Here is a 24,947-nt window from a genome sequence, read left to right on the forward strand (position 1 = left end):
AGTCTATCAGATCATACAACTGCCAAGAGGGTGAAAACACACTTTGAACTGATCAATCAATTTAATAATGAAAAGCGCGAAAATCACGATAGAACTTAAAGAACTAGTTAGCAGCAACTAAATGATCTGAAATGGTCTCAAAAGAAAGCTAAATCAATCTAGGATGCTATTTACCAAATTAAGTCCAGATCTCTTAGGTCAAATAAATGCACTAAAGTGCAAGTTACAAAAGAAGCTCCTTGAAAGGAGGAGACAATGTCTGATATAATTTAAAAATCTTTGGCTTCCTCATCAATGAGAAATTCCATAAATAACTATGAATAATTTCAGCAAGAATATTAAAATCTAATTTCAACTCATATTGTACAAACAAGTCACAAATCAATCACTAATCAACACTATTAAAACAGCACTTCCTTTTTGTTTTTAAAGCATTAACAATTACACAAGTGCATGAAAAGGGAATGGGTGCTCAGAAAATTCAAGCTTCTTGGAGCTTGAACTGCAAAATAAAAGTGCCAGAATAATAATATAATAATGGCCAGTCTTCGTGAACGAAGATTTTGGGAAAGGTCTTTTTTACCTTTCCAGCCTGCGCAATGGATTTTTTTTTTTAGGTGAGACACAGCATGCGCTGAACTGAGCCCACCCTTTAATCCTAAGGTTCATCTGCCAGGGCCAAGCAAGCTTGGACAATGGCAGTGAGGTCCTCAGGACGTAGGTTTTGTTTAGAGTGACCTTCTCATAGATGGATGGCCTCACAGGGCTAACGAGCTCCATCTGCCCGGGGGGACCGAGGAATTGAACCTGGGTCGCAGTGGTGAGAGTCCTGCATGCTAACCACTAGGCCACCAGGGGTCCCAGAATACCATAAAATCCCATAAGGACTTTGCATTTAGTATATGCTGGACATTATGGTGTCACATTTGAATCTTGTGAGGTGATTACAATTTAGAGGGGTTTCAAAGCACTCAGATATACACTGGTGTCTACACACACTTCAGTAGAGAGTACACGTGTTTTTGACTTATCAGTAGATAAATGGGATGTTTTATCTAAACTCCACCAGAATTGAATGAATTCTTTAATAGTATGAAGAAGGATAAATGAATGTTAACTTGTAACTAATGTCCAGGAAACAAAAATTAAAACAAAGCAGAGATCAAGGTCAGAATAAATGGAGCAATATCCTTGATTTAGACTCTATTGAAAAGTCCCCTAGTAGCAAACAATTTTGATTGATTAACAATAATTCATCTACTGGAGTTCAGCCACTTAGCTAGCTAATTTTATTTATCTATATTTGCCACTAGGATAGTGTTTGCAACATCTAACATGCTTTAAGCAAAAGTCTATCTTTGCCAACTGTAAGGCAATCTTGACAATTGAAAGCCCAAGTGACACAAACTATTGTGGGTGGAGGGACTGTGTGAAATGAAAAATTTCCTGCACTAAGCCTAGTAATTCTAAAGGCTACAGGTGAATATAAATAACGTGAATATAAGAAATAAGACCAATGGTACATCCAGCTACATATAAGAAGCAGAATTTAGAAGTTTGAACACTTACCTCTTTGAACTAAAGAAAATGCTTGGTGTGAAAATACTAGAATTTGCAAACACATGGGCAATTTTAAAGTTTGGAGAATGGAACAACAGCAGTAGTGAAGAGAAAGAGCAATACAGAATGAATATAGGAAAAGATGACACAAGTAGAGCAGGCAGCTGCAATATGAGTAGATGTTACAAAACAGAGAGATGACTTCAAGAAAACAAATCAGAAAAATTTGATAATATCTGAAAAAGTCAAGTAAACCTCTTTTCAAAAGAGTAGAAATAGTAACTTCCTTGGAGCTAATTGAGGAAAGGCAGTTTTCTATACAGATGTCACAGCTAAAATTTCAAGTATGAAGTGAGAAATGAGGAAACAAATCACATTGTTCTATTTTCAGTTTTGTCCCAGAATACAGACACTTTCAGGGATAAATTCCCTTCAGGGAAAGCAAGCTGTACAAATGCTTCAGATGAAGCAGTAGCTCAATGTATGACTTCATGCTTCAGAATACATACATGAGAGGATAACATTTGACATAGCATTTAAACAGGACATTCAGCCAATCTGTCTTGCCAAGACTATGTCTTGATACTCCTCCATGTGATTTTCTTTCTTCTGACAGACTCATCCAAAGAAGCACATTACACACTTTTCAGGTATGTGACCTTTCACCAGCTCTGGAAGAGGCAGGTGAGTCTCCTGTGAGCACTGCTGTGTTTGCTTCTCCAATTTGATGTTCACTGTACCTAGAGTAGCTCATAAAAAAGAAAGCCAATGGTAAGAAAATGACTCAGTTTCACATTCCCTATTCATATCCAGCAAATCCAGGCTATTCAACAAATATATTAGGACCAGGGATGAGTCAAGCAAGGAAATTATATTCCTAACTCAAAGACTTTCGGAAGTTTTACTATTTATGCTTAATCCTCGCCTTCAATTCAGTATCATGCTAATATTGCAACTGAAGAATAACAATTAAAAAAAAAACAAACATAACTTCTTTTTTTCTTTTTAAAGGATGACTAAGAAAATACTATGGACTTTTAATAGTACTATTTCCCTCTTGCAAACTATATTAATGGAAGAAGTGTGCACTTTACTATTAGAAACATGAGATGGCAGGATGGAAATGTTGGTCCCTATTCCTCAAGGCTTTCTTTGCTGTAATTTCTGTCTTCAAAATGGAATACTGAGTTTGCCATGTTTTAGACATAACTGGCTTGTGGTTGGTATATCCAGACACAGGGAAAAATTAAATATTAATGGTTAATATGGGTCACGTGCATACACAGAAGTAGTAAAACATTAAAAACTCACTAAAACTTATGGGTCTTAACTCTTTGTAATGTCTTACCCCCCAAAACTAATACAGTTATCAGTTTATAATCTACCTTTTTCAACATGCTTAAATGATACATTGAAAAAATACAGTGACCTCACAATTACCTGTAAGGGTTTATGATCTTGTTTCAACTTCATAAATCATTAATCTACTTTAGTTACAGGATCTTCGGATTATGTGGAACTAAGTTTTGCTTTTAAATGTCACACGGACTTCTGTCATGCATTTTAATATTTGACTCTTAAGCTTTAGTTCCTGTACACAGTAAGGAACACATTGCATAAACATTAACTGCTGAGTCGGGTTTATTTTTGGTTTTGTTTTTTTTAAAAAGTACAATACTATATTGAAACGCAGAGTCAAAACCAGAGATAAAGTCAAGTCATGAATGCATGCATATTTTCTCTTCTTCCTGACAGTCAATAAGCACATTTCAAATATTTGTTTTAAGGCAGCAGTCAGATGTTCATAAAGGATTTTGCACTTTCTTGTTTTCTTGACTCATGAGCTTCTTACAGCTGTTGCCCACAGAAAGACATGCTGCACAGCTGATCTCTAGTCTCAGTGCATGTACCAGGTCAACAGCTGGGAAGGCAATGTTATTTATTTATTATTTATTAATATAGCCACTAGAAATAAAATTGTTTTAGAATTTAACTACACTAGCTTAAAATTAGGCTTACAGTTTTAACCACATTTCTAAAAGCAGATAAAACCTCTGAACATCCTAATTCCAACGACCAGGTAAAGTCCACCAGAAGCAAATCTTCTTGAACTCTGAGAAACTTTGGCTCAGATGAAGTTTGAATGACATGATGCCTGATAAAATACTGTGCATAAAAATAAATTGTTGACAATGATGCAGATATAACCTTATTATTCTTTAGAATTTGACCCAGATACACTAAAAAGTTATTAGGTACACAGCTGCAGAGGCTGATCATTTCAGTTCCATGGATTTTCTGTAAAGAGATTCTCTGGCTAATAGATCTGCCTAATTAATCACTGTTAAATATGCTATGGGTCAAGGACACAGTTGTAAAACCTTCCTAGCCTAGAACAATGTGGATTCGTCTATTCATTTACTCTAATGCACATTAGGTCAGTAACATTTTGTTAACATATTTTAAAATCACCTATGAAATGAATATAACCACAGGATGTGAAAAAGATTTAAACAGATGGCTAACAATGAATTGCTGGTCACAAAACGTAACAGCTTGACAGATGACAGATTGACCATTTCCTGCCAATTGGGCAATATTACCTGGACTGGTGCTAAAACTTCATGGCTCAGGATGTTTTATTTGTTTTGCTTTCTTTTCATTTGGAAGCTACCTGAAATTCTTGATGTAGACCAAACACAAGCACAAGTAAAATAGATACACAGCATCTCTCTAGCGCAAAATCGTTATACGGTCCACAGTACTCTATCATTTACAAGGTATTTAGTAATCTTAAAGTTCTTTTAGAGAAAATACATCATGAAGAAAAGTCCATGGTCAAAGGTAGACTCTGACTTTCAGGGGTAGATGAGACAAGAGCTACCAGTGAGTTAAGATACTGATTTCTGAAAAATCAAGCGTTTTCTCCTCTTTTTTTTCCTGATTACTAATTTTTAGTTATTGCTGTTAAAGAGAAGGAGGAAACATTATTTCAGTCTAATCTCCTAGAAAATGTTTTTCTTGCACAGATCTCAATTTCTTATTCAACCTAGAAAAGTTTAGACTGTATTTCAGATAAGTTGGCTTTCCCAGTTAAACACTTTTCATTTTGTTAGTGAAAACCAGCTTACAACAGAGTGATAATCATAATTTTCACAATTATCACAAAAGGGAAAGAAAACTGTTATCAGTCTGTTGGTCTAAAGGGAAAATGGGTGAGATCCAGATTCAGTTTTCAAAGGAGCAAAAGGAAATCTGACTCATCCATCCAATTTGTGAAAAGTTTGTCCAGCACAGAATTGTATATTTGGCTACATTTTTCTGAGTCATCTACCCTACTAGATACTTCATTTGATTCTGTTATGGGTAAAGGTAAAAGAATACAAAATTTAAAATCTAGTAAAAAAAATGCTCTCTATAAAGGACAGAATCTCAATCTTGTACAACTAAACATATTCTTCCAGTTCAGCTTTCTAGCAGCTCTTCTCTCAAATTTTAACTCTACCTTAATGTTGACTGACTCTGAACCTAAAAATAGCCCTTTTCATGTGCCATGTGATACTCAGGTTCAGGTTTTTTTAACAGATAATCAACATTTGGCTCAAATCCAAAACTGGATGTGCAGAGCTGAATGTTCATTGCTGCCAATGGATTCTAGATACTGCATATCAAATGCTGTGGTTTATATATAACACATACATATGTATTTGGTATTGTCTCTGTAAAGTGAATTCAACATTCAAATAAGAGGGGATAGTGTTAAAACCTTTAATGGAAAATTGTGTATTGGAAAATTGTGTATCAGAAAATTGGTACACCACAGAAAAAAACCACCAAATTAAACCTAAATAAGTCATGTGGAATATGCCTTATCTATTGTTAACCTTAAACAGAGGCAAAAATATACATGCATGATTTGACACACTTTTTAATAAAAAGAGAAAATCAAATAAAGTAAAACTGTTTTAAAAAACTGAATTGTAAACCATTTATTGTTAAGATATTCTTTTAAAGCCTTAATTATTAACCTATGCAAGCATTTGAATAGCGTATGTTTTTCCTTCAATGCCCATCTGTATTTTCTTTGTTTTCTCTTGCACTCATTACGCAATATTACATAAAGTTGACTTCACCACCAAGTTAAAATCTTGAATTCCATACTTAAATCCTCTAAATTAAAACCAATAAAACCTAACAAGAAATAGTTATGCATTCTGTTACTGCATTTTACTGCAGGTCCCATACTTGGATTACCAAACATAGATTTTAATAATAATAAAATTATAAAAAAAATAAAATTGACCTTTGGACAGCTTTTCTTCAAAAACTAATCTAAATTAGAAAAACCTCAAGAAAATATACAAAACATGATAGAGTCTCACCTTCTGAGGTATATTTGGTGTTCTTGAAAAATGCTCGAAAACCATAAGGGTTGCTTTGGTTGGGACCATCTAAGTACATACGCATAGAGATCTCCCTGCTAAACTACCTAAAAATAGCGAAGCCGATAGCCTGTCAGCAAGGCATTATTAAGTCTTGTTCAGTTCTTTCTAAAACTTATAACTTTTTAATTGAAAAGGGCACAAGCATTGTGTTTCATTAGTCACCTTTTCCTTTCCTCCTTTTCCCTCCATGTGAATGTTGACAATCCTTTCCAAACCAGCAACTTCCTTCAAATAAAAGAAACGCCTTCAATTTCTTTGCATGTTTCCAATTTTCAGTAACAATTTCCTTCAGCTTTATCCAAACCCATATGAAAGATACACTGAGTTAAGCCTTACGTTGCACTTTCTGAATTACTTAGTAAAATATCCCACATAAAAGACCACAGAGAACTGCATGCCAGCAACGAATGATACAGGTGTTTCTTTATATGACGCAGTGGCCCCTGAGACTTAGTATTTTTTCTAGACTCAGTAGAATAGTTCCTGCTGCAGACTACAGCTCCAAAATAGTAACCTGTATTATTTTTGGAATAAAAAACAAAATCTCAAACTGATGTAAACTATAATCAAGCTTTACTCTGCCTTTTAATGAAATATATTTCATTTAGCAAATGCAGACACTCCAATGGTGTCCAATAGTAAATACACATCTTAAACATTAGGAGTCGATGTATGAAGATCTCAATTTGACAAATACTTTATTGAACAGCTTTAACAGCCAGTAATATGTAACTCCTACCAAACAACTACAAAACTTCTATAATACTTGGAATATCACTTTTTTCCACAAGTGCATCTTGAATGGCTTTATAAAAAAAGGTTTCTCTGAAGCATCATAAGCAGAAATTTTTCTTTTATTTGCACTGAAATATATGTTTGTCTATAAATCAGTATTGAATGTATAAGATTAACAAACAAAATAAAATATTATGTATAATACCTAGAAATCTTTCTGTGTTGAAAGATGCATGAAGAATTAGCATGCGTGCATTTAAACTACGGTAATGTTATCTGCAATTTCTTTTATATCATCAGGTCTCCTCTGTCTAGCTTCCTGCTGTTCTGACAAGACAGGTACAAACACTTGTGCTTACCAAAATTTGATTTTCCCCAGTATGCATTTTGACATTCCAGTATATCATGCTGTCATGTTAAATCACATGCTTTTCTCCTTTCAGATGCAATCTCGAACCTTAGGTTTAAGGTTTTAATAGTGACTTTAGGTTTAAACTTGGAGTCACTGTTAAGGCACAGTGGGGAAATAAACCTAAGATATATTGAGTATCAGGTGAAATTCATCAAAGGACTTTGCCTAACTTTGCTTTTTACTTAGAAAACATGTATTTAGTTGCAGAAAATTAAAGACTGAAATGTCTGCTTTCTGCCTCCCAGTTTCTTACTTTTCTCTCTCCATACTGTCCTCTCCAGATATGTGAAGTAAGTCCACATTGATAATAATAAATACTGAAGAAATTCCCAACTTCAGAGCAGTGCTATTAATGCTCCTGAGAACACAGCAACATTTCCTGCAGCCTACAACAGAAACCATCCGAGGAGATGAGGCTACCAGACGTGCCTGTCTCGGATTGGCCTTTTTAGCCACCAGTGCGCTTGTAACAAACATGGGTAGAGCTCCCCAAATCTTCGTTTGCGAAGCCTAGCCATGAATACAACAGAAACACTTAAGAAAGGAGAAAAAATGATATGCTTGTTTTAATTACATACAAACAGTCCAAAATATATATTTTTATATGAAGGTTCTAATAAATGTATTATTTAGAACTCAAGTTGTGCTGCACTTTAGACATCACTTTTGGAAGAAGCCAATCTGCATGATACATGCAACTGAAAAAATTGGCTAGAAAGCCAGAGATGTCTTTTCAGTTACAATGACCATGAAAATAAGAGACAAGTTACAATCAGTTTGCTGTACAAGCTTGTTGTATTTATACAATACACAAAGCTGTATAAGTGAGAAAAGTGCTAATTATCAGATGGATTAAACTGCTGAAAAATGCATCTGTGCTTTAAGGTAGAAAAAAGCTCAAATGATGATGAGAAAAGAAATATAGTGGTTGTTCCAAGAGAAGACAGGAGAAAATTAGCAATTAAAAACCAATTGTAATTGTTGGGTAACAGAGGAGGACTGACATATGCAGTCCAGAACTGCACTTCAATTTCTATAATGGATAATTACATGTTAGGCTCTAAAGGAAATTCCTTTATAAAGCAATCTCTTTATCATTCATTATACATCCCTTGCAAAGCATACCAGGAAAAAGCTCTCCTTTTTTTTTTGCAATGACTGAGCAATTACTTCTATATAGATATATTGGAATTAAAGTGCTGCTTCACACAGTGGAGCCCCTATAAGTACTTTTTGCAGTAAGTAAAAATTTACTATGAAATCTATGAAAACTTCTTAGCTTTAAAAAACAGTCACATGTGTTGGGATTTCAATTATAATGCCGAATTCTGAAGACACACTACTAAGTCCAAAGTTATAACTAGTTTTTGCTTAATTTTTGGTAGCCTTTTCATATTTTCAACATACATTCCTTCTTCCTGAAATAGAACTGCCAGCAACAGAATAGCAGTGGAGATGTATTTGCTTGTCAGAAAGGTTGCTTAGAGCTATGAAATTCTAGGGGAAGTCTAGGCTTTATTTTTTTTATTGATGGTACTAAGTCAGAGCTGCTGGATATCAGCTGCTCCTTAGACCACCCTATTCCATATATCATCTTCCAAGGATCTTGTTTGGCTTTATTAACTTGTTTAATTCAAACCCTTGCCTTTTGTGGTGGGGAAAAAAAGTGTTTTTTCCCCCTGGAGTTAAAAAAAAATGGTAACCCCCGAGGGGGTGGTGTCTCTCTTGGTGTTGACCCAATCAGTGCTCCTGCAAATTTAAACATATCACACCAGACCAGAAAAGAAGGATGATGAGGTAGTTGTTGAAGAAGTGGCCATGTTCTGAGACCACGAGGGGAGAAGGGGCAGCAGCCCTGCTGGGGGGCCACGGCCCTCCAGCCCCCCAGATGGGGCTACAAGAACTTGGAACAGTGTTAAACTGGGCCGAGTTCTGTAGCTGAGAGCTGGGGGAAGTTTCTCCACTCTGAGTGGACAGCAGGAGATACTGAAAGCGGCAGTAGAGCAGCAGTGGATGGGGAACTGTGGCAGAAAGCCAAGAGATAAGAAGCAGCAGCAAAGCCAGCATGCAGCCAAGCAAGAAGACACAGAGATGTCTAATGGGGAGAGAGAGAGAGAGAGAGAGAGAGAGAGCTCTACAGACAGAGTTTTGGGGTAAGAACTCAATCAATTCCCCCAAAACCTCTTTGAGACCCCTCCTGAGAGGAGGCGGTGGACTCCTACTTGAGGGGAGTCTTGGAATGCAGCAGCACCGGAGAAAATAGGAGCTAGGAAGCTCAGGTATCCTGGAAGCTGGACCAGGACAGCCAGAAGGAATGCGGGGGAAGTGGCCTTGCCCCCCCGCTGCTGCTGCCAGGCTGGCAGCCTGAGACAGAGCACAGGTGCTCTGATGGAACGCTTGAGGCAAAGACTTTCAACTGAAAGCTGCCCTAACGTTCTGACTCAGGGGGAACTTAAATCCCCTGAGGAAAGGGACCGTCACGAAGACCCCTGCACTTCGTGATATGATGTGGTGAAGCGAGCCTGTCCCTGCTATCGCAGTCCACGGGAGAGAGACCTTCGATTGGAGTCGAAGGGCTGAGAGGGGTGAGAGGAGACCCCCTCCTGTGTAATGGAAAGAGACCCAATTACGTCTGCTGCATGGAAGAAGAGAGGCTGCTGCCCTAAATGTGGAAAGGATCTTTTCCTTCTTTCCTTCTGGACTTTTATTGGAGGGAGAAGAGATTCGATCCAATGTAAATACTGACTTATCATAGGAGAGATAGTTAAGATTGTATATATAATGTATTATAATATTTATTTGTGTAGTGATTGTGATATAATTCCCTTCCCCCCATATTGAGTCTTGTGTTGTGTCTGGAAAACCCATCTCACACTGAAGTGAGTTGTGAGAAGGGGCTTGGACTCGGGAATTGGATTTTTAGGGGTCTCAAACCATGACACCTTTAAAGAAGGTGGCTAACTAGTTAAAGGGTTGTAATCAGATAAAAAAAGGAAGAAGTTTTCCAAAGAGTTTCCAGTGTACGACTGTTACATGCAAGAGAGCAGAATATCCTGTAACAGTGCCTAACAATTTGCTGGGAAGTCACAATGTCAGATTTTGCTGATACAAATTCCTTTGGGGACAAACCTACCAGTATTTTGTCCCATTATAAAGAAAATGCTTCCTATCAGAAATAATGGACTATTGCAGCTGCTGCAGTCCCACTGCCCCAGGTGATCTACTAAAGACTCCAAAAAGCCAACATGAGAACTGCATACATTTTTACACTTAGAATAAGTGTGGGCAGTTACAAATTCCTCTCAGATTCTGCTTTGGAGAACAGTTCAGAGCTGTTCCAACAAAAAATAATTAATCCCAGTGTAAATACTGACAACAAATAACACTACTGCTGCTGTTTTAAAACAACATAACTAAAGAAGGTCCAGTCCAGAGAAGGGAGTAAAAGATACCTGCTAGCCACATGTAAATGAACTGATTATAGTATTTGCAGCATTGTTGCTGGACGACAGAGGGCATTTCTGAGAAAGGGAATGTAGAGACCCCATGGGAGACCCCACGGCATGGATGGCCTTGTTTCATCTCCACTTTTGGTTTGTCACACCAGCAACATGCTTTCCTGGTATTACCTCTACTGTTGCTTTGTAACTGACAGAGAAGGACACATAGCACATTTCAAAGAGAACTTTATTACAAATAGTTACAATAATTCAGAACAGAAGTTAAAAAATATCCTATGCTGAAGCAGCTACTTCATGATGAGATAGAGATTGCGTATTCAAGGCAGGTACAGTCTGAATTCAGATGAAGCATCAGTAAAAGAGGTACTATAACAAGAAAACGAATGAGTTGTAGTAAGTTATAGCAAGCAAGATTATATTCCTTTAGCTGATGATGTTCTGGGAACTCCAGTACAAAACTACAAAATCTATACTGTCTATAGCATGTGTCTTATGCCAGACAAATGGAAGGCAGCAAATATAACACTAAAACTTAAGATGAGCCTGGAGAATTAGTAAGACTAGCATACATTGCTTCTCTGAGGTCTGTTCACCACTATCAGAGACAGGCTCCCAGCCAAGATCATCCTTTGGAGTGACCCAAATATCTATTAATTTTGAGTATAATTGTTTTGTTCATTGAAAGCCCAATTCAATTCAAAGTCTCTCCTTCCTAATACTTGCTCAGAGTAGCTTGAAAGTTTTGTTTTCTCCAATCAATTCTGATAAGCAGTATGTGGAAAGGAAACCTGTTCTGCCTATGAGCTCCATCACCAGTGTGCATTCTACAGACATTTGCTCCTGGATGATGAACTATGGGCTGTATTCCTGTGACTAAGCAATTATTGCCAGATTCTTGGCAATCATTCCCCAAAGTAAACATTATAGGTAAACAAAAGGTGAATCAACAAAAAAGGCCATTATACCTCTCAAAGATGTCCACATATGCATGTGACTGCGACTGTAAATGTACAGCAGATAAAATCACCAGAGATCATCTCAGAATAAAACAAATTAAACCCTGTATTAGAGAATGATTTGTGCTTGAACCACATCTGGTGTTACAAAAGGCTGTAGCCAATGTGAGGCTGTAGCCAACATGAGTGACAGTGGGATTTAAAAATTGTTAAGTCAGGTTACAGAAGTGTTGTTTAAACTGGGCACCCAGTTCAGATGTGATGTAAGGTAAAAACTATCAAGATTTAAGCTATAGAGCTAGGATCTCAAAGGAAAGCACAGAAAAAACATCAATGTCCATAGATCTAAACAAAAAATCTGTAAATTGCAGTAGATGTAAACTAAAAAAAAGGCTCAGAGGAGAATGGAATTTGCAAAGGCATATCTCATCTCCAAGTTACTTAGTTGCTCTGAGTAGTAAGTACACAAAGCCATTATAGCAAACGTAACTATAAATTCTCCCAAATGGATTATGGATGTCATTATCTATATTGTTAATGTCTTTGCCACATCAAGCAGACAGCCATAGGCTAATGGATTAATACTGGACAGTGATTTAGCAAGCTGTGTCCCTAAACCCATCTGCCTGTTACACTTTGGAAGATTTCTAACCGAACCTCAATTACACCTTCGGATGTTTCAGGAACAAAAACTTTTTACTTGCTTACTTGTACCTTCCATTTGCTGCTAAACAACCTTCCTTCCTCCTTGAAGTGATATACAGAACACAAATTCAGTGCAGGGTACAGACCTTAGAATATGCTGCAGTACAACCCTGTAAGGCAGATTTTCTTCACTGAAAGGGCTGTCAAGGATTGGAATGGGCTGCACAGGGAAGTGGTGGAGTCACTATCCCTGGAAGTGTCCAAGAAATGACTGAACATGGCACTTAGTAGCACAGTTTAGTTCATATAGTGCTGTATGGTCAAAGACTGGACTCGATGACCTTGGAAGTCTTTTCTAACGTTAATGATTCTATAAAATAGTTAAGCTATGATGACTTTGATACCCCTAGATGCTTAAGGATCTTTCAGCATTTGAAAGCTGTCCCAAGAAAGATGGACTCCAGCTGTAGGAAAGTTCAGGAAACAATCTTACTAGTAATAGTAATGAAGCAATCTTACTTAGTAATATTGTACTAATAATAGTATAGAGAGCTCCTTCTGCCCTTCACCAGGAAACTCTTAACCGTTTCCATCTGGGTCATACTACCAGGACACTGGTGAAGGTGAGACATGGAAGACTCAAATGATAAGACACATCATAAACTGAAGATACTTCCTAAATTTACATTGCAACACATTTCCCAAATTTATATTAAAAAATATATGTGAGAAAAGAAGTTCATATATTAAAAGCAGTTAATTCCTCAAGAAATGGACTTGTAATGATTAGTTAATAAAAATAAATAATATAAATAAAATATTGGTCCACTTTAGGCTCAAGGGGGACGCTGTGTAGAAGAAAAAGAAATAATAATCACATACACCCAAGGGCACAGATGTCAATTTTCCAAGAGTCTGACATTATTCCCACCCAGAGACATGAAAGCTGGTTGCCAAAGGTGAAAGCAACCAATCTTCTCTCCGTGGACGCCTTCAATTTCCCAAGGAAATTGATTTTTAGTAGTAAAATAATAAAAGAAATGTATATTTGTATATAAGAGATCTGCTGTGTTTGTTTTTATTAACATATCCCTTTTCTGCTGCTCTTGACACCAGTGACTGTCACAGAGGCATCAAAATGGAAATTCAGAGGACTTGACTTCTGAATGCAAGTGCAAATGTGGTGTTAATCTGAAATTTAAATGAAAGTTGCAGGTGGATGTAGAGTGGCTCTGGAGTCATTAGTAGTCATGAGCCCAAAATGCCATAAAAGTATGAGGAAAAAATAAACAGAAAAAGGTTTTACTCTTGAATGCTACAAGTAAAGTGGACAAGAGTGGAATGGACTTTTGCATTATCAGTGTTAAGTGATGCATAATGGTACAATCTTCATGAAGGCATAAAGTTCTGGTGCTCCCAGCATAAGAAGGATATGGAACTGTTGGAGGAAGTCCAGAGGAGGGCCACAAAGTTGGTAAGCGGACTGAAGCACCTCTCTTACGAAGACAGGCTGAGAAGGTTGGTTCTGTTCAGCTTGGAGAAGAGAAGGTTGTGTGGAGTTCTCAGAGCAACCTTCCAGTACCTGAAGGGGGCCTACAGGGAAGCCAAAGAGAGACTCTTGGTAAGGAACTGTAGTGAAAGAACAAGGAGTAATGGGTATAAATTGAAAGACGGGAAAGTTAGGGTGGATATTAGGAAGAAATTCTTTACTGTGAGAGTGGTGAGATACTGGAATAGGTTGCCCAGGGAGACTATGGATGCCCCAACCCTAGCAGTGTTCAGAGTCAGGAGGGATAAGGCCTTAAACAACCTGGTGTAGTGGAAGGTGTCCCTGCCCATTGCAGGAGGGGTTGGAACTAGATGATCTTTAAGGTCCCTTCCAACCCTTTACATTCTATGGTTCTATAAGGCCTTTTTCAATTAGAGGGGAACACTCTCAGCTTCTCTCAAGCCAGGAAAATTCCAGCATTTCTATACATGCTGAAGATGTTTGTGTGCATAATGAGGATTTGACTCCCAGCAGATCACAGCATGGAGGAATATCAAAGCATACTGTTTCATTTCTGTGGCACTGTTGCACACGCTTCCCTTAAAGCGAGATGTCACAGGACTAGAAAAGATGTATCTCTTCCATGAGCACAAGGACTCAATAACAGTGATCTGTCCTTAAGATTATGGCACCACAAAACACAGCTACAGATGAGATTGATTCACTACCTGTTGAATTTTGCCATTCACTAGGACAGCTACTCACAGCCACGTCTGCTGCTGAAAAATAGATGAGTCCAAACCAGGTCAGGCTGAACTGGTGGTTGACTTGTAGAGAGGTAATAATTTCCTTCAGTGATTATTTGAGAAAAGACCTGATACTGACAAGCTCTCTGATGGATGAGTGGGGATGTTTTTCACCTTGCATTTTCCCAGCAAGGGCAGTGCTCAAGGTTTTGAATCACTTGCCAATTACAGCTCACTTCCAAGAAACAGGCTGAGGTCAAGACTCTAATCAGCTTCAATTGGATCTAAATAACCATGTACTTGGTTACTGAGACCATCATATTTTAAACAACAGAAAACACTTAATACCATGGTAACAAAAAATTTGCAGTTTCATTATCGTTCTTCAAATATAATAAAAAAAGCCCTCTAGCCCCCCAAAAAAGAAAGAAATCTGCTTTAATCCAAGTAGTGAGACTGACAGATGTTCAACGTGGTACTTGGAACTACAGTCCTATTCTTACTTATTCTTTGCATCCACATAACAAAGTGTTTTCTAAAAATGTTATTGAATATAGAAAATATATCAATATTGAATTTGGTACTTCATCACTTCAATCACTACAGAACTTTAAAAAAATAAAAAAAACTGTGAATGAAAAGTTACATTTTATCATTTTTCCTGACTGCAAGAATATCTCTCTATAAATTAAGAGTTGTGATACTGCAGGTTTATGATCAGAAGGAAAATCCCCAGACTACTGTACCTTTAAGAGGGAACAAAAAAGATAAAAATGGGAGGAATGGGGATCTTCCAAAGATGAAAAAAAATACATCTTTATACTCACCTATATTCACAAAGATAAGTAACTGCAGGTAATTTTTTCTAAAAGTTAGTTTGATAACCCAGAAACAAACGGAACAGATCTGAAGCAGCACTCCTAATCCATGTTATTTCTTTTTTATGGTAGGCTAATTTAAGATTAATCAAATCACAGGAGGTGGTACACTTGTACTAATCCATATTGGGCGTCACAACAGAAGGTCACATAATATGGTTATTTCAAATGAAAAAATAAAATTACCAAATATTTTCTAATGAGTTTTTCTAACAAAAAAGAAAGGAATTCACCCTTGTCTTTATTTCTGTGTAGAATCATTAATGTGAATATCTCTGTTTCACATGAAAATATAAGATGAGCCAATTATTTCTCAGCTGTATTAATGTTAAATTATCAAATATGAGCAAGGCGGGGATATTACTTTTTATTTCTGATCTGTTTGAGACCAGTTTTGAATATGGATCCCCGAAGAAGTTTTTTAAAAACTGAAAAAGGTTCAGAAAAGAACCACAAAACTTGTTTTGTATCTGGAAAAGAAATGGTATAAGTATTAAGGTAGTTTTACTTAGTTTCTGACAGAAAGCGGTGAAGTTCGTAAACACAGATTAAAAATTATCCTGCAAAAATTAGAAATATCAGATGCTACACAATATGTTAAATCTAGCAAAGAATAGGCAAAGGTATTAGATAGGTAGCTCTTAGTCTAAACAGCAACAAAAGCTTAAACCAGATACTTTTCTGGCATTGAAAGAATTAAATGCCAGGCCAGCTTTCAAAAGATTGTTGTGATGAATCTTTAGCTTGTGTTTTTACAGTGAGATTTTAAATAGGAATGTTTTGGGTCTATCAATTTTTGGCTCAGTCAAAAAATTCTTGCACTCAGAAAGTGAGCTTCTTACAACAGTCCTGTAAGAGAATGGTAAGGAAGCAAACAGAAAAATAAGTAGTACTTAAAGTATAACTTTTAACAGATTGATAACTCAAAGGTGAGGTGAGTCATGTTCTCATTGAATGGGTCAGCATCTGAGCTGATTGTGAATACCTTCCTGTCTTATTATTCCTGAAGTGTTAATTTTGATTGTGAGCAAATGCATTACATTTTGTAATCTCAATTGTCAACTTGCTAAACAACAATTTCAGCACCCTATTCTGCCTTCAGTTAGACCTCTTTAGCTCTGAAAACAAGTACTCCTATTCTGGTAACCTGATTCATCTCAGATTACTTATCCAGCCCTAAAATTGGCCAGAATGTGAATTGTGATGATGAGTAAGAAAGAAATTAAGGCAATTTATATTGATGTTTAATAAAATATACAGCATTAACATATTAATTTCTGTATGTATTAAAAATTTATAAAACTCAACTGTGTACAATTCCTTTTATCACCAGCTGCAAGTTACAACTGAAGCTAGGCAGACCTCTGATGCACCTCCTATCCTTGTGATCTTGTTAGATGTTCAGTGGCAAACTTGATATTTGAAGGTACAGGTACTCTTACTGTCCTGCAAATACAAATTTAAATCTCATACTTCAAAGGAATGACATGTTACTATAATTTCAAAATTTAACAGCTATATCCTAAGGCTAAATAAAATTTGATTCAGTGTGAAAAAAAAAGTTTTTCTAATGAAAAAAATAGTCAAGGACTTTACTCAGATGATAGATTACTTTCCAAGTGCACAGACTACACCCTCCCATACAGGAGAATATGGTCTTATTCTCCAAGGGATGTAATACTCACTGCATTTGAGTATTATGGATTATCTGCAGAAATTTGGGCTTTCCAGAAATATCAGGTTCACTTTACAGGCACTAAAAGATAAATGTCTGCCTGCTTTTTAGGTGCAACAGTTAAGCATGGACTGTCACCATCAGAGAAACTTAGGCAGACTGTGTCTTGGTTCTATTGTTACTGAAAGTTCCTCAGACACAAGCAAGAAGTGGCTGTATGCAGATGATTTTTTCCACTAGTAGAAACTCTTTTCTGGTGACCTACAGCCACCTCATCTCTTGGTAGATACACAGTTAGAAAAATGCTAATTGAGTATGAACTTCTACTACCAAAAGAATAGACCAAATTGTAGGTGGCATTTGAAATCCTCAAGCAGGTATTTTCCAAAAAAATGGGTCTGATAAGCAACAAATACTATGTGAGTTGCAAGATTACTGTCTGATCTTCTGAAAAGACATTGGAAAACAGGGTGAGAATGAAGAATAGTTCATTTCTGGGCCTCGCTGACATGACATGCAGTCTCACCTTGTCAAGGTATTAAAGGAAGTTTTGGATAAAACTACTCCAATACTCCTAATGCATATAGCAGATAAACACATATACTTGTATAATTATCTTTCATAAAAGAGGGGGCATAAGGTTTTCTAAATGGAGATAATAGTGTCAATTAACCTTGAGATGTATTACATTAGCTTTGAAATATTTGTAAAGTAGGATGTTTGTTTTAATGTGTCCTCACAATACATTAGGGGATTCAGACTGTTTTTCAAGAAAATGCTAACCTTGGCAACAATAGGGTTTGACAATACTGTAATATAGGCACAACATTAATGTATGAGTTGAAGCATTAAAAAGTATAGGTATTGTTTACAACTACTTATGTAAATTGGATACTCAAAGTACAGGCAAAGAGAAAAGATGAATCAGGTCTATGTGGATATCTCCCTATCAAACCTTCCCTATGTAGGGGTAGACCCTGGAGTACAAGAGTCTGTTCTGATGTATCTACAACATTTGGCAAGTGTTATGTATTATCATAACATCATAATGCTTATGTCCAATAAAGATATCTTCCTTAACGTCCTAAACAACTCACATCTCTGGTAACCCTTTTTCTCTTCTGCTTCAGATATACGGGTTTATTTTTTTGAGTTTTCTGCATTAGAATTTGTTGTTAGTAATGAGTATTAAATTTATAGTTGTGCTTCTTCTATGTAAAAGTACACAGTATTTCCTGCAATAACTTTGATACTGGAAAATAAATATCTCATTAATAAACGTGTATTCACCTGATCTAATATCCTTTTCTTTCATTATCTCACATCATCAACAATAAGAAAATATTTGCTGTATTGTAGCCCACTTTGGATGATCAAAGTTTTGTCTGTTTGCAGAAGAATATTTTTTTGACTATTGATCCAAAAAATAAAATGTGCCTGGAGAACAAGAAATATATTATTACTTCTCTAGTGTTATCACAAAATGACAGTATGGGCTATCAGAAATGAAGATTGGAAACTACAATCAGAAATTGCTTCTAGGGGGAAACCACTAGGGGAAACCACTGGGGAAAATTAGTGCAGAAAGGAAAAACAGAGATGTTGTACCAGATTAAATCATCTGCCTCATTAGATTTAGGCAGCACTCAATCTGTCTGGACTGAATTTTCTACCAGGTACTGAACAATTAATCACCAGCGAAATAGGTCAGATAACTAAAGGAAGAACCCTCCTATTAAAAAAAAATAAACAAAATAGCAATATCTAAAATACATGATCTTCTTTATAGCCTTAAGAAGGTATACAATAATTTGTAATTTTATATAAATTACAGAGGAGTACAGAACACAGCATATTGCTCAGAGAACACGTAAAGCATCAAGCAGAATAAGTTAAAAATAATGCAAAGCTCATAATCATGACAATGCAAGGACATACTGAAGCCTAGTAAGGGTTTCCAGAGGCATCCAATCAAACTACAGAGTATGATGATACATGTGAACCGTGACGTTAGGGATGCACCAGCTTGAAACCACACAAAATAAAGTTCCTAAAATTTGGAGTTACACTTTTCTAATAAAAGAGACATTGAGATAAATATGTTATATGTTAAGTATCCTTCAACTAGAAAGACATGAGGGAAAAAGTTGACTGGAAGTTAACAGAAGGGAGTAAGGGCCAAAGCTGAACATCTTTGCATTGTATTTAAGCAAAATGAATGCAGTCTGAATTCAAAGTGCATGTATCTTACACATGTAAATTCATATATCCTTAGTGTCCCAAAAAGACTGACATTCTGAAGCTGAGGAATATTTTGAGCGAATGAGACTGATGGGAAAATCAGCCAGAAAATATAACAAAAAATTACAAATTCTGTAGAAAGATGCATCAGATAGCCAAAATGTTATAAGCCTACAATAAAGAGAGAAGTTTTAGTTAAAAAATAATTTTCCTTCTGTGGTATAGTAGCTCAAATAGTTATATATGTGAGAGTAACAGAAATGGAAAAAAGGGAAATAACCAATTGAATATATATATATGACATATATAAAACTTACAGAGGAAATTAATTTTTTAAGGTTAATTATGAACTAGTAAGTTTGCAAAAGGTATTGTATTGATAACTCTGAGTATAGGACTCTATTCATCCATTTCTTTGGCATCTCTTCAGTTAAAATATTTACCTACTCTCTATGGATGTAAAGCACTAGACATGTACATTATCACTGAGTATGACAATAAGTGTTGAGAAAAGACGCCCTTCAGTGGACACGGACCTGGGAACACTAGAAGGTTTTTCTGCAAGAATGGGCCAGCCTTCAGAAGATGTTTCAGAGATGACAGACTGCTTAAAGCAGGTATCTAAGGGCTGAAGGCACCTCTTACAAATTCCCACGGCTAGCAAGTTTCTTTTCCTTACTTATTTCTGTTTTTTAAATTGTATCCATTTAATCAAAGCTTTGGGTATGAAAAATGGGAATAGCTTTCATCTTATTCATTCTGCCCAGCAGTGGCCTGCTGACCAGTCATGCAGGATGCACAAGCTGGTAATATTCTCACATGTGCTTAATTCCAAATCAACTACAATACATGCCACTGTTTACAGATTACTTGTTCGTGCTGTTTGAGCTAAATACTTAAACAAGAAAAAGTTCACTGCAGTTCTGTGTTAAAGATTTCTATCTACTGCTCACTCACCCACGTATGAGTAGTTGTTTCAACAGCTGTTTTAATTCATCTTGTAATCTATGAAGACTTAGTTGAACAAATTACTTCTAAGCAATGCCTGAAAGTACTAATATTAAAATTTCTATAATATCTTTTTCTTTTGCATACTGTCAGCTCTGCCTAATCATTTCACATATCGGTCCACATTTGCTTTCATACTTCATAATTTTGTGCATAACTCTCTTTGACATCCAGAACGATCTTAAGAAAAGAAAAATGTCATAAAAGCCCCTTGTTTATTACAAGCTATTTCTAGGATGCAGTGATAGTAATTATTAATCTTCTGAAATGAATATTGAGGAAAAACTTGACAGAGCACTGGAATAGGCTGCCCAGAGAGTTTATGGTATCTCCTTCACTGGAGGTATTCAAAGTCTGCTTGGATGTAATTCCATGCAATTTGCTCTAGGTCAACCTGCTTTAGCAGGAGGGTTGGACTAGAGTTCCAACAACCCAGTCTCCAGAGGTCCCTTCCAACCCAACCATTCTGTGATTCTGTAATACTACTCCATTTCCATCCATGAAGAACCCTGTGAAGAGGGACATCACTGTGGAAATGTTGACATTCTCAGCAGATCACAGCCTGAATGACAAAACAGCTTCAGTGGTTGCTAGTTTCAGAGCAACCACAAGTAACTTTCACCACGTTTCCAGTCACAACCAGTCCTTGTCAAAAATAGTTGTAAATACTACAAGCAACTACCTATGTGTAAATGGTTTTGCTCTGTTTTCCATCTGCTGAATAGGAAGTTGTTAATAGCCAAGATGATTAAACTGGGATTAGAGCTGCTTTGAAATTTAAGAGGAATCAAGTGTTTCAGTAATTTAGCTCAATTATTACAATTTTAGCTGTAGTCAGACTATGGCCACTCTCAGGGCTCCTAAACAAGGATATTAGATAGATACCAATAACAGAGACACATAGAATCCACATTTTACAGTCATATATATGGCTACTTTTATGCCATTTTTGTTCTGTTAGAGGTACTAACTGCTATGTAAATATTTTTTATCAGTCATATAATTCAGATTTCTTCTTTGAACCTTATCCCTAATGATATTTGAGATTTGAATGCTCACCTTGATGAAGAGAAGTTTATTTTTCTGTTTAATTAATAAGTGATTTAGCTTTTGAAAAGCTATCCAGGTTTCCCAAGAAAGTTTAGGACAAAATTATTTTAACTTAGGAATGGGCTAATCTGATGATGCTTCAACCTCTCTGTCTCCTACAATTCACCCAGAAAATTTACCCTGACATACAAGAAAGGTATTCACATAGAAAACTTCTTCCCTATCTTCATCAAATTCATATGATCCCTACATATGAACATCACAATCTTTCAGAAAAGTACCAAAAGTGTACTGAAATCTTATAAATCACCATCCTGAATACTGCATAATCTTAAGATGGTAACGTCATACATACAGCTTATTCAGTTCTTGTATCTCATTTTACTTGTGAATGACTTTTGGAAAAACTTGCCACACAAAAAGGAATAATTTTAAATTGATATTTAGTTATGTCTAGGAACAAACTTTTCTGATTAGGTATCGATACATTACTCTTTATACCTAATAAACTACTGTTTTAAAAAACCTGTAAAATTTATCAAGGAGAACATAGCCTGATTTATGAAGAGTTAAATATTTAACTTAGAGACAAAGCCTGAGCAATCCACTACTGCAGTCTGCTACTTATCACATTAGGAGCTGTCATACAATATTAAAAACATCTATTTGAAAATACGTTTGTAACAACAGCAAAACCACCCAGCAGTGGCAACTAGGCAAAACCACAGAAAGCATACTGCAATCTTAGTGAGTGCAATACATTATAAAATAATATTTAACGAGAGATAAAGTCTCTGTGACCCAAAACCTACAAAAGTGTATAAATCTATTCTGCTACTTATCACTTTCAGAGCTGTCATACAATATTAAAAACATCTATTTGAAAAATTTTCTCCTACAACAACAGAATCACTCAGCAGTTGAAGGCAATCAGGCAAAACCACAGAAAGCATACTGTTATCTGAGTGCAGGACAAGTATAAGCAAGCATATACAATATTTATTCTGAAAGTACTTTATTATTTTCATAAAGAATGAAAGTAATTGCATATTATATTATTAAATATAATGTGTATTGAAGAGTCTGAAGAAAGCAGAATATTACTTACACTTATGATAGTTATTATGACACTGAACACAAGAAAATGAGATTTTGCTCTTATAAACTAATGTGGAAGTGTTTCACAAAGTTCAGAATCATGACAACCCAGTGTAGAAAGGATGGTAAGTTATCTTCAGGCTTTTGCTACCATGATAGGGACACAACAGGATTCTGAAACCTCAAACTCTACTGAAGCTTCAGAATGATTTAGAGAGTTCAGATATAGCATCCTGCATTGGGTGCACTGAGTTACAGATTGTTACTAACTTTGACTTCCAGCTAGATGTAGGATGTGCTTTATATGCTGTAAACTCTTAATTTGTGTGAAACATGCAAAAAGATTTCACTGGGATATATTAACCCTTGTGGGGAAAAAGAAAAAAAACAAAGAAGGGATATAGCCCATCCAAAACCAGAAAACTACAAATGTCCTTATAAAACCCAACATTTTCAGAAAGCTGTTATCAACTTCTTTACTGATTTCTGGAAAGGTAGATGAATAGTCTGACTGTACTTGTAAAATCCCTTTTTTCTTAACATTCTACTTAAAAACTTTTCTAACATTGGCACAATTTTACAATGCATGAACTTTTCATTCATGAGTGGAAATGAATTGCCTTGATACTTAATAAAATAATAATTTTTTCAACTCCCCTGTAAAAGCGTAAATATCTTTTTTTTTCTGTTGTGATCAGTTCAGACCTTTAAATCTCAAGTTTAAGAAAAATACAGGCAATAAATCTGGACTGCTCCTGATCTATGGGGAAAAAAAAGTCATCAGTCTGTGAAATTAAGCTAAGGTCCATTAACAGACATTGTTTGTATTTATTACTTGATTCCCATGTAACATGGGAACTTCTGTGTCATTCACAAAAGTTGAACATCACAGAGGAGTGGGGCATATATGTATTCCTGTGGTTTCCTCTAGCTGGCTTGCAGGAAACATGTCTTGCTCTACGTAAAAAGAAACTTTAAGATTCTATGCACACAAAGACTGCCAGACTTTTGGCCAGTGAGGCAGGCAAAACAGGCAGCTGCACAAGAAACTTAATTCTTACAGAAATATTACAACCACTTACAGCATCTTCACTATATTTTGAATTGCCTTTCCATTATCAGCTTCTCCAGCCATAAAAACAAGTACAGACAACAATCAAGTGATATATTTTACCACGGAACCCAACCAGATGTGGCAATCAAACTTGACAGAGCATACCCAAACATGACAAACAATCTAACTAGTAAATGTGGATTTTTCTTCCCCAACCTCTGCAGCCTCTAATGCTGGAAATAACTTTTACCATAACAGTTCTCAAGTTGATTGACATTTCTATTTACAACTGCACACAGCGCAAAAAGAAAAGGAGAAGTTCATATATTTGAAGGGAATCTCTTTGTTGTCATTTAAACTCAATATAATGTATTCCAATGCAAACATAAATTCTTTATAAAAATGCACTTGATAACACATTTTTGTTATCCCTGCAGAGCTTTGAGCTTCTGTAATCAAACCTAGCAAGTCCATGCAAGACAGCAACAGAGAACTAGTTGAGTGACTTCCTTACTTAAAATCACTTGAAACACTTTCTTGAAAGGGTTACATAAACAAGATTACTTTAGACCTTTTCATAAGAGCAAATTTTGGTCATATTCTTACATGTTAATACATGAAACTACAATCTCTGGCAACAAAGTTCTTTTCACAGGCATAAGTATATACACTGTACTCAAATGCTAGCTGACAGGAAGATTTGAGAATACAATATTCCATCAGTATATTTGAGAAACAGACCATTTCAGACTGGAATCTAATAAAACACAGGGATGCAATGATTATAATTACATTATCAACCATGCTCCAATCAGTGGGTTTTTTTAGACTAACTCTTCATATGGTAAGAATAACAGCACTCTTACAAATAAGGTAAAAATAATCAATATTACACTAGCCTTTACATATACAAAAAGCATATTTAAGATAAAGTAAGCTTCTTGTTTTTCATTTTTACTGCTTTATAGAAAACCAATATTGCTAATAAAGGAGGGGATCTAAGAAAAACAAGCATCCAGCAATAAAACTTGCACTTGATTGCTTTGAGTGTATGTTAAAGTTGCTTATTTTGAATCAATATTGTAGTTCTTCCTCAAATATATTTTAAAATGTTAACAGTAAATTAAATATTCAACAGGTTTATAAATACTATAAAATATATATCTTGGTCTTATAACAATCCTAGTACAGATGACGTTAAAATGAATAAATTCCTAAACAATTCTGACTAGATTACGAGACAGTTTTAAGGCAATTTGACTGTATTTGCCCATTAACATCCTGAAATCTGCTTTGACCCTACTACTTTAAATGTGCAGATTTCAAACAGAAATAAGAGATTCAGACTTTAAGATAATTATCTTTGTTTAACATCTAAGTTTATACTGGCAGTTTTCACGATAGCAGTTTATTTTTCCTGCAAAATTAAACCACCACAACTCTAACATCCACAACAGACACCCACTGATGTGCACGTCGCTCTCGAGGTGACTC

At 35.9% G+C, this 24,947-nt stretch overlaps 1 protein-coding gene across 6 annotated transcripts in view; it reads right to left on the bottom strand.

Moving 5' to 3' along the window:
• The window catches only part of KCNIP4 (potassium voltage-gated channel interacting protein 4), a 409,601-nt gene that overhangs the window by 175,659 nt on the left and 208,995 nt on the right, over positions 1-24,947 (bottom strand). The gene's annotated exons all lie outside the window — the stretch shown is intronic.

This window comes from Neopelma chrysocephalum, unplaced genomic scaffold (genome assembly GCF_003984885.1).
Source record: "Neopelma chrysocephalum unplaced genomic scaffold, ASM398488v2 Primary Assembly neopelma1_71, whole genome shotgun sequence".
Classification (NCBI taxonomy): Eukaryota; Metazoa; Chordata; class Aves; order Passeriformes; family Pipridae; genus Neopelma; species Neopelma chrysocephalum.